Genomic DNA, 13,988 nt, shown 5'->3' with positions numbered 1-13,988 from the left:
CCATATATATCTATGTAACCCTCAGTCAGTAGAGAGCTGCAATTTTACTAGAGAACAGGACTGAGTCCAGGGGCCCTTCCTTGTGGCTTGCCGCCTGCCTGCCTCCAGTGACTTCTGTCCTGGAAGTGGTGTTTGGTGTGGAGACAATGTGAGAAGAACGGGACAAGCAGCTGCTACCCTGAAGCTGCTGTCCTCCTGACTAGCCCTGGGGAGCAGCCCATTCGTCCAATAGACCTTATCTCTCTGCAGTGGACTGGCAAGTTGACACCCTCTGTCCAGCAGGGGAACCATTTGCTGCCTGCTTGCTTGTGCAGAGTCACTGGGGCAGATAACAAGAGTCGTGGAGAATCTTGAGGGGCTGGAATGGATCCTGCTCTGAGTCCTGACCCAGAGGTCCACAGGAGGAACCAACTGCCCTGGTGAGGAGGAGCTCTTGGTTTTTTTGTTTTTGTCTTCCTCAGACCACCTGCGACAATCTTCTAACGTATGGAAGTATTTCCATACTGAAGTCATTCAGACAAAAAAGGTTGTGTATTTTGCAAATACTGCCAAATGAAATATGCATTTCCAAATGCTACCAGGATGACCAAACCCATTTTTGCATGTCCTGCAGACATTAAACTATCTTTCATGAGTGGAAATAAAGGTCAAAGAAGAAGAGCATAAAGTAGATGACCCTGACAGTGGTTGCACTTGCAACAAATGTTTGTGATCCTGCTTCTGTGACATCATCAGCTGGAAGTATTGTACACTCAAGTTCAGCCATCAGGAAAACAAGAGGCATCTTAACTCTCCAAAATGACTTCATTTATAGACAAGATGACACCTGAATATCAACAAAAAATTGACCAAGTTCAGACACGAGCGATATAGGCTTCTGGTACTCCATTATCAGTCACTGAAAACAATTATTGCCAGGTAGCATTTAAACCATTAAGACCATCATACCAGTTACCCATTAGATATTCTCTGAGCAAGCCTTTTCTACAGCTATAATATGAACGTGTAATACAAAATTAATGGGGTTCTTTGACTAGCAGTACTTACAAATGGGTGGACAAATGTCTGGGAGGGAGGAATTATAACCTGAGGGGCAGTTCACACCTCATCAGGGCACGTATGGGACAAACCCAGGCCAGCCTCACAGGAACAAAGGACACTGGCCTAGGCAGCAACAAAGGATCTGTTGGACTCTGGAATTAATCCCCCCTCTTCCCTTGATCAGTTTGGGACTACAATGAGGTAATGCTCACCTCACTCTGAAGGGCCACGGGGACAAAGCCAAGAGGGAAGAAAGAACATGATAAAAGGGAGACATTTGCCATGTTCTCTCTTCCACCTCCATTTACAGACACCACCACCAACTGACTGGCAACCAGCCAGCCTGTGGTAAGAAGCATCTAAGTTTGTAAGGGCACTGAAAGTGTTAAGATCAGCTTAGAACGTGTTTTGCTTTTATTTCATTTGACCAAATCTGACTTGTTATGCTTTGACTTATAATTACTTAAAATCTATCTTTTGTAGCTAATAAATTTGTTTATTCTACCTGAAGCAGTGCGTTTGGTGTGGATTGTGTCAGAGATTCCCCTTGGGATAACAAGCCTGGGACATATCAATTTCTTTGTTAAATTAACGAACTCATATAAGCTTGCTGCATCCAGCGGGCATAACTGGACACTGCAAGACAGAGGTTCCTAGGGTTGTGTCTGGGACCGGAGATATTGGTTACAGTCATTCAGTTCCACAATCCAAGCAGCGGCTGGCCAAAAGTGCTCACTCACATAGCTGGGAGCAGTTTACATGCTAGAGGCTGTGCGTGAACAGCCCAGGTGACTGACAAATGCTTGCCTGTGCTAAAGCATAACAACTAACACAGAATGATTGCCTACAAACTTTCACTAAAAGAGTTATCAACATTCCCCCTAAAACTCAGAACAGCTTTCTTACCCCATGGCCTGATCACTGTGGCTGTGGTTTTTTTTTTTAAATTTGTTTGTCTTCAGTTTAGATTTTAAAAAACATTAGAAAAGAAGAAAGTGGGCTGGAGAGGGGGGAAAGTGAAGGAGGGGGCGCTAACTCCTTATCTCTGTTTAAAAAAAAAAAGAGCTAACTTTTTTACATAAGCTAATTTTGTCTTGTGTTTTTTGTATAAATCCAAATTTTAAAAAACAATCTTGTGTAATTTTTGGGGTTTTTTTTATTAAAACACATATGTAAACTCCCCTCAATTGCCAATTTTCATATTCTTAGCCAGTTCAGCTTTGGTACTTTAAAACTACTATTTTTAAAAGGATGGGCTAGTATCATAAGCCTTTTCAGTTCACTAAACTTCTACAAATGTCCCTAAGAGTGGCCTTGTTTTGTTACAGCTTAGTCAATACTGCTTTTTCATGTTAAACTTTTAAAAAAACAAACAAACATACTTCAAATAGGCCTCACTGCATACAGAATATCCTTTAAAAGGGTCATGTTATGTTCCATCTCAGTCAATGCTGTATTTTCATGTTAAATGTTAAAAAAAAGTTTATTTAATATAATGAAACACTTGCATGTTTAGCAAGTGTTAAAATATGGGAGGGGAGACAAAGCGGGGGTGTTCTTCAGATAGGCTATCTCTGAGCTTCATGCTGTAACAAAGCAATGTTTTTTTGTCTTTTACAATCAGTAAATGGCATAAAATACTTTTTATAACTTTCACAAAGTGTCTTTCAATGTAATCTCACCATTTGTTAAAACTTTAACAGTGTTTAAAAAGTTAGGAAAGAAGTCTGTGTAAAACAACAAGCAAACTGAAGGGTTGACCCCTACAGCATTGCTAAGGCAGACTATAGTGCGTGGATCGCTGGCTAACCTAATTAGTCTTATCTGTTTTTAAAACATAGAGAAAGCCACAGCTCCAGCCTATGATGTATTATTTTAATAAAATCTATGGACCCAAAACAAACACAGGAACTTGTACCTGTGTCTCAGCACACGGGATGCAAACATTTAAAAACAAAGACATTCTTATAATGCAACAGAAAAAAAAATCAAACAAATCTATAAGTCCTAAGAAAATGAAAGCTTAATATAACTTTTACATGGATTTGTTAAAAAGTGGGGAGGAAAATAAACTTCTCTCTGATCCACTGGATTACAGAATAAGGGGAATATAAACTAGCTGTTACTAAGGTTCTGCAGTTTTAACTCGGGGGTGTTTCTGCATGCTCCTTTTTTATTGAAACACACCTGTAAAAATGTTAAATAAAGGGCTGTATCTTCATATAGGCTTGCCTTTTAGAACGTTTATTCCTTTACAAGACTTAATATAACTTTCACTTGTATTTGTTAAAAAGTGGGGGAAGCAGCAGCCTTCTTATCTCTGATCCACTGCCTCACAGATGCTGTTTTTGCTAACAGTGGCTTTGCAGCAAAAGCCTGCTGCTTCAAATTGCCCTCACTAAAAAATGACCAATGTTAGTCTAAAACACAGGAGGAAAAACCTTTTTATCATTATAATTTACTTTTATAAACAGTTTGTCCATGGTTTTAACCCTGGGATGGTTTCTGAATGCTAATTTTTTATTGAAATGCATATGTAAAAGTGCTAAATGAAGGGTTGTTACTTCAAATAGGCTTGTCTTTTACAGTGTTTATTCCTTTACAACGGTTAATATAACTTTCACTTGTATTCGTTAAAATGTGGGGGAAGAAACAAACTTCTTCTCTATGATCCACCGGTTTACAGAATAAGGGGAATATAAAGTGGCTGTTACTAAACCTCTGGGATGTTTATGAATGCTCTTTTTTTTAATTGAAACACGCCTGTAAAAATGTTAAATGAAGGAATGTGTCTTCATATAGGCTTGTCTTTTAAAGTGTTTATTCCTTTACAAGACTTAATATAACTTTTACCTCTATTGGTTAAAAAGTAGGGGAAGAAGCAATCTTCTTATCTCTGATCCACTGGCTCACAGATGCTGTTTTTTGCTGCAGCTTCAAATTGTCCTCACTAAAGGCTTAGGGAAAAGCTTTAGACCCTTTTTGTTAGTAAGGATTTGTGGGTTTAACCCTGGGGTGCTTCTGCATGCTCATTTTTTATTGAAACACATGTAAAAGTGTTAAGTGGAGGGATCTTTCTTCAGATAGGCTTGTCTTTCAAAGAGGTCTTCTTTTCTAATCCACTAACTTAGAAAGCTGCTTCAAACTGTCCTCACTTAAAAATAACCAATGTTAGAAAAAGCACAGGGGAAAACGTTTTTTATTACTATAAATTACTTTGATAAACTGGTTGTCTGTGGTTTTAACCCTGGGGTATTTCTGCATGCTCATTTTTTATTAAAATACCTATAAATAAAGGGCTGTTTCTTCAGATAGGCTTGTCTTTTCAAGTGATTATAAAATAGAGCTTTATTCCTTTACAAAACTTAATATAACTTTTATTTGCTTTTGTTCAAGAGTTTGAAAAGAAACAAACTTCTTATCTCTATGTTCTGGGCATCTATCAGCATTCTTTCTCTCTTATTCACTGGCTAACAAAGCTGGTTTTGCTGCAGCTTCAAATTGTCCTCACCCAAAGCATAGGGAAAACTTTTAAAAACTGTTTGTTACTAAGGGCTTATGGTTTTAACCTTTATTAAAGCACCTATGTAAAAGTACTACATAGCAGAAAAGATTCTTGGGGTCTGTTTTTTTAGATAAGGCAGTTAAAGGAGGGTAGTGAGGGGAGGGGAGGGAGATGGCTCTTGTTTAAAAATCTTGGGACTACAGGATTGGTTGCAGAAAATTTATTCTATGACTCAGCTACAGAACAACATCTCATTGGTCCGACCCAAAGGCGGAGATAATTAGCTTGACAGGTTGTAAGCCTTGGGAGCTCTCTCTTTCCCCAGGAACAGTCACAAGGGTAAGATCTCTCTCTCTCTCTCTCGCTTTGATTCATCCATGCATTGCCCTTCTTTTCCCTTTTTCTTCCATTTTAACCTATCTTTATAAGTTTCTCTTTTATTTAACCTTTTTCAATGCTCTTTTCTTAACCTACCCTTATATTTAATATTTTAAATGGTTTCCTATTAACCTACCATTATACTTTTTACCATGTGCTTTCTAAGCAGTCTGCACTTTATAGAATTCCTTTCTGCCATGTGTTCGTTTTAACCCAACTTTATATTTAATAAACATTTTAAATTTATTTCCGTTTTTTATTCTTTAATAACCTGCCAAACTAGTCCTTTAAAATCTCTCTTTAATAAACCTAACCAAAAATCTTTCTTTTCTTTTCTTTAATAACTTGCCTCTATTCTTTCTAACTAACCCTTTAAAAACAAAAATCTTTATTTTTCTTTAAGGTCTCTCTTTCTATTCTTTAATAACATGCCAAACTAGGCCTTTAAAATCATCTCACCTTACTAAACCTAACCAAATTTCCTTTTGTCCTCTAAACCTAACCAAATATTTCTCTTTTTTTTTTAATCTTTAAGGCCTCTCTTTCTGTTCTTTCAACCTTTTTCTCTAAACAATCAACCAAACATATCAAAGCACAAGCACGCTCTGACGGTGCACCCCATAAAGCTTTATGGAAGTATGCTTATGAATGTATATATGACATAACTGGAACATGTTTTATGCTACATATGCCATGTAACATATCTCTGTAAACATATCTCTGCCCAATCAAGAAACACATAACGAACAATGGATCTTGGAAGACTCCAATCCACATAAGAAGTCTACTTGAGGATATTCAAAGTAGCATGTGAACCATGGCTGCTACCTGTAAGTTCTGAGTCATGCATGGACACGTGACTTGCCCATGTGACTCCAAAACTTCATCTTGTAGCTGGGATTCTACACAGGGGGAAGGAGGGATGTCCACCCACAAGAGAAAGTCTATTTAAACCCCTGAGAGACCCCTCCATTTTGTCTTCAGCTGGCTGAAGAGATAGCCTCTCCACCCCCAAGAATACATGAAAGAAACTGGAACAAAGGACAGTAACTGCAGGGGGTGTGAGTGATTGCTGGACCCAGACTAGAAGGAGACTAGTCTGTAAAAGGAAGCTTACTGGAACACCTCTGAGGGTGAGGTTTTATCTGTATTCAGTTTTCTTACTGTATTAGACATAGACTTGCATGTTTTGTTTTATTTTGCTTGGTAATTTACTTTGTTCTGCCTGTTACTACTTGAAACCACTTAAATCCTACTTTCTGTATTTAATAAAATCACTTTTTTACTTATTAATTAACCCAGAGTGTGTATTAATACCTGGGGGGGGGGGGCAAACTGCTGTACATATCTCTCTAGCAGTGTTAAAGAGGGCAAACAATTTATGAGTTTACCCTGTATAAGCTTTATACAGGGTAAAACCGATTTATTTGGCATCGGACCCCATTGGAGTTAAGCATCTGAGTGTTAAAGACAGGAACACTTCTTCAGTTGCTTTCAGTTAAGTCTGCAGCTTTGGGGCATGTGGTTCAGACCCTGGGTCTGTGCTGGAGCAGAATGGAGTGTCCAGCTCAACAAGACAGGGTGCTGGAGTCCCAAGCTGGCAGGGAAAGCAGGGGCAGTAGTAGTCTTGGTACATCAGTTGGCAACCCCAAAGGGGCTTTTGTGATCCAATCCATCACAGATGCAACATTCCCCCTATTCAAACATAAAAAATATTTTTTTTAAAATGGCCGATGGCACCAAACCTCAACACAAATGGAAACAGGAATGGAGGGCGGAACATAAGTCCAAAGTGGGACATGGAAACCTTTTAAAAAAAATACATGGTGATGAATACAATTGAGGCATACAATACTGAGAACAGACATACTACAGAGTATATTAGTGCAATATGTGAAGTACTAAAGAAGACTGGAAGTGGGAAAGTATTTGTTCTGATGACTGACAATGCCACTAATATGAAAGCAGCAAGGGACATTATAATGGAAAAATATCCACATAATACTGCAACAGGCTGTGCTTCCTATGGCCTAAACCTGCTTCTTCATGAAGGTTGGCATACTAGAAAATATCTTTGCAAGAGCAAAAGAAGTTATAAAATAAATTTAAACTACTCATATTGTAGCTGCAATCTTTAAGAATAGGATGAAAAGCATGATAAGAATAAAATAGTAATGCTGAAACTTTCTAGCAAAACAAAATGGGAAAGTGTGATGTCATTTGACAGTTTATTATAAACAAAAAATCTTTTCAAGAAACAGTGATAACTGAACAAAGTATTTAAAAGGATACAACACACTGTCAAATCTTCTGGGTTCACCTGCAGAACTCTCTGAAGATTCTACAGCCGATTGCTTCTGCAATCACTGTATCTGAATCAAAGTAATTTTGTCAGACATTCCTCAACTTATAGCAAAGATAAAGTTAACTGTTTTTGAGAATTTAAGTGCACCTCCACTCACAAGTCAGGAAGAAGTAAAAATGAAGGATTTTATTTCACAGATGGGAAGAATTTTGTTACAAATCAATACATGATGTTGCAAACTTCTTGGATCAAAAGTAGCAATGTTAATGATGATAGCATTGTTACAGCATTTGACTGTATTCTTAAACAAGCAACACACTTAGACCAGATGTTGGAAAAGTACTTTTCAAATGTTGCAGAATCTCTTCAGGTATTTGGTCCAGGAATGCAATCTGGGAATCTGCCAAGCATATTACTCCTACAACATGATGGCAAGGCCTTTGTACAAACAATCTTTGATTCCTCTTGCTTCTCATTTACTTTAGATTCTTCCATCTTCTACAGCATGTGAAAGAAACAGTTCAACGTATGGAAATATACAAACACAATCAAAGCTAATGTGAAAAAGTTGAGAAGCCTATTTCAATTTGGACAAATCTTCAGTTTAATGAAGAGTTCAGAATCAGAAGTTGTGGATCTTTCAGACAAACGGATTTTGATTAGAGAAATCACAAGGAAAAACTTGAGCTATGCTAGCATTTACAAAATTATATTAGTAACCAAGCTGTTTAAGTATTAGTATAATTGTTACTTATAGGATGGCTTGCTTTGCCTACTATCATGACACTTACTCAATACATGATAGGTTTCAGAGTAGCAGCCGTGTTAGTCTGTATCCACAAAAAGAACAGGAGTACTTGTGGCACCTTGGAGACTAACAAATTTATTTGAGCATAAGCTTTCGTGGGCTACAGCCCACTTCATTGGATGCATGAAGTGGAAAATACAGTAGGAAGATATATATATACATACACAGAGAACATGAAATAATGGATGTTACCATACACACTATATAAGGAGAGTGATCAGTTAAGGTGAGCTATTATCAGCAGGAGAGAAAAAGAACTGTTTGTAGTGGTAATCAAAATGGCCCATTTCCAGCAATTGACAAGAAGATGTGAGGAACTGGGCGGGAGGGGAGGAAAAAGCATAGGTAAATAGTTTTACTTTGTGTAATGGCCCATCCACTCCCAGTCTTTATTTAAGCCTAATTTAATGGTGTCCAATTTGCAAATTAATTACAATTCAGCAGTCTCTCCTTGGAGTCTGTTTTTGAAGTTTTTTTGTTGTAATATTGTGACTTTTAGGTCTGTAATTGAGTGGCCAGGGAGATTGAAGTGTTCTCCAACTGGTTTTTGAATGTTATAATTCTTGATGTCTGATTTGTGTCCATTTATTCTTTTACATAGAGACTGTCCGGTTTGGCCAATGTACATGGTAGAGAGGCATTACTGGCACATGATGGCATATATCACACTGGTAGATGTGCAGGTGAACGAGCCTCTGATAGTGTGGCTGATGTGATTAGGTCCTATGATGGTATCTCTTGAATAGATATGTGGACAGAGTTGGCAATGGGCTTTGTTGCAAGGATAGGTTCCTGTGTTAGTGTTTTTGTTGTGTGGCATGTGGTTGCTGGTGAGTATTTGCTTCAGGTTTGGGGGTGTCTGTAAGCAAGGACTGGCCTGTCTCCCAAGATCTGTGAGAATGAGGGATTGTCCTTCAGGATAGGTTGTAGATCCTTGATGATGTGCTGAAGAGGTTTTAGTTGGGGGCTGAAGGTGATGGCTAGTGGCGTTCTGTTACTTTCTTTGTTGGGCCTGTCCTGTAGTAGGTGACTTCTGGGTACTCTTCTGGCTCTGTCAATCTGTTTCTTCACTTCAGCAGGTGGGTATTGTAGTTATAAGAATGTAGAGATCTTGTAGGTGTTTGTCTCTGTCTGAGGAACTGGAGCAAATGCAATTATATCATAGAGCTTGGCTGTAGACAATGGATCGAGTGGTTTGGTCTGGATGAAAGCTGGAGGCATGTAGGTAAGTATAGCGGTCAGTTGGTTTCCGGTATAGGGTGATGTTTATGTGGCCATCATGTGGAATGGTCCAGGCTGAGGTTGATGGTGGGGTGGAAATTGTTGAAATCATGGTGGAATTCCTCAAGGGCTTCTTTTCCATGGGTCCAGATGAAGATGTCATCAATGTAGTGCAAGTAGAGTAGGGGCGTTAAAACAACGCTTCTTCAGCTCTCGTCCCCTAAGTCAGCCATGAAAATGTTTGCGTACTGTGGGGCCATGCGGGTACCCATAGCAGTGCCTCTGATCTGAAGGTACACATTGTCCCCAAATGTGAAATAGTTATGGACGAGGACAAAGTTACAAAGTTCAGCCACCAGGTTTGCCGTGACATTATCAGGGATACTGTTCCTGATGGCTTGTAGTCCATCTTTGTGTGGAATGTTGGTGTAGAGGGCTTCTACATCCATAGTGGCCAGGATGGTGTTTTCTGGAAGATCACTAATGGATTGTAGTTTCCTCAGGAAGTCAGTGGTGTCTCGAAGATAGCTAGGAGTGCTGGTAGCATAGGGCCTGAGGAGGCAGTCTACATAGCCAGACAATCCTGCTGTCAGGGTGCCAATGCCCGAGATGATGGGGTGTCCAGGATTTCCAGGTTTATGGATCTTGGGTAGCAGATAGAATACCTCTGTTCAGGATTCTAGGGGTGTGTCTGTGCGGATTTGCTCTTGTGCTTTTTCAAGGAGCTTCTTGAGTAGATGGTGTAGTTTCTTTTGGTAACACTCATGGGATCAGAGGGTAATGGCTTGTAGAATGTGGTGTTGGAGAGCTGCCTAGCAGCCTCTTGTTCATATTCCGACCTATTCATGATGACAACAGCACCTCCTTTGTCAGCCTTTTTGATTATGATGTCAAGAGTTGTTTCTGAGGCTCTGGATGGCACTGTGTTTTGCACGGCTGAGGTTATGGGGCAAGTGATGCTGTTTTTCCATAATTTCAGCCCGTGCATGTCGGCGGAAGCACTCTATGTAGAAGTCCAGTCTGTTGTTTTGACCTTCAGAAGTAGTCCACCCAGAATCCTTCTGTTTGTAGTGTTGGTAGGAAGGTTTCTGTGGGTTAGTATGTTGTTCAGAGGTTTTTTGGAAATATTCCTTGAGTCAGAGATGTCAAAAATAGGATTCTAGGTCACCGCCATCAATATATGATGACAATGCATTATTAAAGAGTCTGATGTTTACTTTAAAGTTTGGATATACACCCAAATTCACTGTTGGTCCTTACTATTGTCCTGTGTTAACTACATTATAATAAATATGCATAAGGATGGTCTTTTCCTGAGTTTTTTCTGTAGAGGCAAGAGTTTCCTCTGAATCTGCATTGGAACATCAGGTCTCTATGTACATACTATTTCAGAGTTCTACAGAGATAGCCTTCCTTTTTGTATATCAGTCAACAATATTGATACTTTCTACTTTCGACATTTTTTCCTATTTTAGAGAGGCATCAACAGGGAGAAAAATACATTTAAGTACCTTAGGATGCAGCTCCATCTCTAATACTATATATATTTGTCATTATTCAAAGTAAGGAATTTATACTTATTTCATAAATATACCTAGCAGTACTTTCTATATGTTAACTAACTTATAAATAATACATCTGATTCTTAAAGAAGTAAATAAAGTTTAGTTTTGAGAAGCAAGTAACTATGGCAGATATTCTCCTTTTTTCTGGGGAAAAAAAACAAAACTCCCCCTCCCACATGCCTTCAAACTTTCTGGAAATTTTACATCTCTAAACACAGCAGAAACTGGGACTCATGGCTAGAAGCACGAACCACAAACAGGTACCCTGTTTTGGAATTATGAGACTAGGACCAAAGCAGGGGAGGGGTGCTGTTAGAGTGTATTAATCTGTGATTACGTGTTGGTGACTCATGTCATAATAAAATTGCTGTGGTTGAGAGATGTGTGGCTCCTCATAGGGACCCCGAATAGTTCCTTGTACTAGCTGAGTTTTTGTCTCTGCCCAGATAAGTGTTGGTTTACATCTGAGTGTGGCATCTATTTCTCAAGTTAATTCCTACCTCCTCAAAGGTTGTAGAAGGGAACCAAAGGGTTTGGGCCTAGTGGGAGGTAAGCAGAGTTCTCTCAGGCACATAGCTCGGGATTTGGGATCCACTTAAACATCTTGTGTTCCTACTACACTCTGCACTCAATATCTCCTCAGTGTACCCCTTCACCAAATATTCTTCCTGTCAGAATAGATGAGCATGCTTATATTCATAGCAAGACACATGCTTTCCTTTCTGCCAAACAAATCAATTTTTCCTGTTCTTCACAGCCAGTGTTTTCACCCTCATCACTAATTGTGATAGGTCTCCTGCCTTGGCATTAGCCAACTGTTGGACAAGTTAGTCAAAGTCCAAATATGTCCCTTCACAAATAGCATTATCTATGCTAGTGGAACATTAATCTTATCAAGGTTAGTAGGTGCAAAATTTGACCAACCTTAGATGTCAATCTGTTCTAAGTAAAATCTGTTCTAAGAGACCTGATGGAATGCTGTTATACAAAGGAGGCTGCATAGCTAATTTTATTGATAAAATGTATTGTTTGAGACTCTACAATAAGTTAGTGCACATTTTCTCTGTAGTGAAAGGCTCACATGTGAGTTTAACTTTCCCTCACACTTAAACATCTAATCTTGTGAAATGTCAGTATACTGAAATATCTAAAAATTCTAGTCCATAAAGTTTCCTAGATTTTTGAACTCTCCAGTGCCAAGTTACTTACAGCTGTTTGGCAGCCAAATAACTAATATTTTCTAGAAGTCCGAGTCTATGCTTAATGTCAACCAGTGACTTAGCTGGAGTAAAATGTGATAAATAGCCCCTTTTATTTAAGGCCACATCTGGCTGACCTTTTAGAATTGTATGTCATATAAAAGCTTAGAAAATTTTAATTCTGCAATCAGTTTTGCACCTAATTTGAGCAGCCATTCCTTCCTTAATGCTGCTGAAAATATGCTGACCTCTTAATTTCCACATTTTGTAATGTAGCAATTGAGTGCCTTGTTTCTGATGACCACCTCATTGTTGGTGCAGCCATCCATCTAGGAAATCCATGTGTTGTGCAGAGAACAGAAACAGCAGTCATTCCAGTCCAGAAAGCCTAGTAGGCAGAAAGGGAGAGAAACGAACTGCAGGTCCAGCAAAGTGCCCAGACCCAGGCAGGAAAGAAATGCCTCTGGGGCAGTTTCCAAATTAAAAGTGCCAGTCCTGAAAACACATGCTTCACTTTAACCACGTGAGTAGTCCCACTGACTTCATGGACTAGGCAGATGTTTACAGTGATGTACATGCTTAAGGGGCTGCAGGACCCTACATGAGACTACATGAGGGAGTTTGGGTACAGGAGGGGATGAGGGCTCTGGGAGGGAGTTTGAATGCAGGAGAGGGCTCCAGGCTGGGGTAGAGGGTTGAGGTGCAGGAGAAGGTGCAGAGTGCAGGCTCCAGCTACTACATGAGACATGCCTTAAATTTTTGGTAGAAATGTCTTTCATCTCACATTAATTTTTTTCAACTCTACAACCTTGTCCTCCATGCTGTCCAAAGGGCTGCTTTCCTTGTAGCATATAATTATTTCTTTACTTGCATATGAATAGCGCTTGTAGAATTTGTTGGACTCAGGTTGTTGTTGTTGAGGCATATGGAGACAGTAGAAGGAGAGTGCCTACAGGTCAAGACCCCTGTTTCTTTTGACTCAGCCACAAGAACTCTTGGCCTTATTGTTTATTTTTACTATTCTGCTACCAGCTGGGCTGAAATAGTAGTGAGGCAATGGCCCTGGAGTTAGAGGTCTTAACAAGAGGAGCTTTCTGCTTGTTTGTAAACACAATGTGGAGGATATTGGCCTAAGAGATGTTGTTAGCCATATAAACCATTCATTATAACACATTCATATTTCTCAATTGTATTTTGCAAATCAGTAATTCTCAAATCTGCTGCTGAAATTTTTGAAATCATCATTTCCGTATTCTTATCAATTCTAGCTAAGGCTTACTGCATCAGTTTTTGACATCAGTGAATGGTTTCATATGTTATGGCGGAGCATATGCTTCCATTCTCTGAAATCTCCTAAAGTCAGCTGGCTTGTGCGAGAAATTAGGAAGGCAGCCACAGGGCCTGGGTCCAACTCTGATGAGTTTTAAATAAGACTAATTATGCCTGGCAGGAAAAATTATTATTCTTATAGATGGAGTCATCAAACCAAGTGGAGAACTATGGCTCAGTTAACAGAGACTAACCAAATATATCACTGGATAGAAAAGCAAGAAGCAGAACTGCTCAACCATATATAAATATATATATATATTTAGCTCTGCACACTAAAATATCCTTGTTAGTATGAGTTAGTGTAACATTATTTTCCTTCTTTTGTATTATTATAATTTGCAATGACATTGTCCTTGGTCTCTGTAGACACTGTGCATCAGAATTTTATTTGTTGTTAAATTAAGCCTCTTTTTGCCCTCAGCTGTTGCATGTCTCATCTATTTTTGTAAGCATGCAGTCTGCTGAAATTCACAAGAGCAGAATCTTTTTTTTTTTAAATAAACAAATAATACCTTCATTATTTTAAAGAGTAAACAAACAGGCACAATCCCAGTATTGCCAGCCTCAAACGTTAAACAATCATGAGCAAGACACCCACCCACCGAAATGAAATTAATTTTAATGTATTTTGGTC

The 13,988-nt window shown here is 39.0% G+C and overlaps 1 protein-coding gene across 4 annotated transcripts in view; it reads right to left on the bottom strand.

Moving 5' to 3' along the window:
- The window catches only part of IL15 (interleukin 15), a 72,673-nt gene that overhangs the window by 54,852 nt on the left and 3,833 nt on the right, over positions 1-13,988 (bottom strand). Inside the window, exon 1 of one of the 4 annotated variants that reach the window (XM_039539763.1) lies at positions 12,271-12,530. The exons of the other annotated variants lie outside the window; for them this stretch is intronic. The gene's annotated coding sequence lies outside the window, so the exon portion shown is untranslated. Of the gene's footprint in view, positions 1-12,270; positions 12,531-13,988 lie in introns of those variants that run through there. 4 annotated transcript variants of the gene reach the window in all.

The sequence above is a fragment of the Mauremys reevesii genome, linkage group 5, assembly GCF_016161935.1.
Source record: "Mauremys reevesii isolate NIE-2019 linkage group 5, ASM1616193v1, whole genome shotgun sequence".
Taxonomy (NCBI): Eukaryota; Metazoa; Chordata; order Testudines; family Geoemydidae; genus Mauremys; species Mauremys reevesii.
This window is presented reverse-complemented; position numbering and strand designations above follow the sequence as displayed.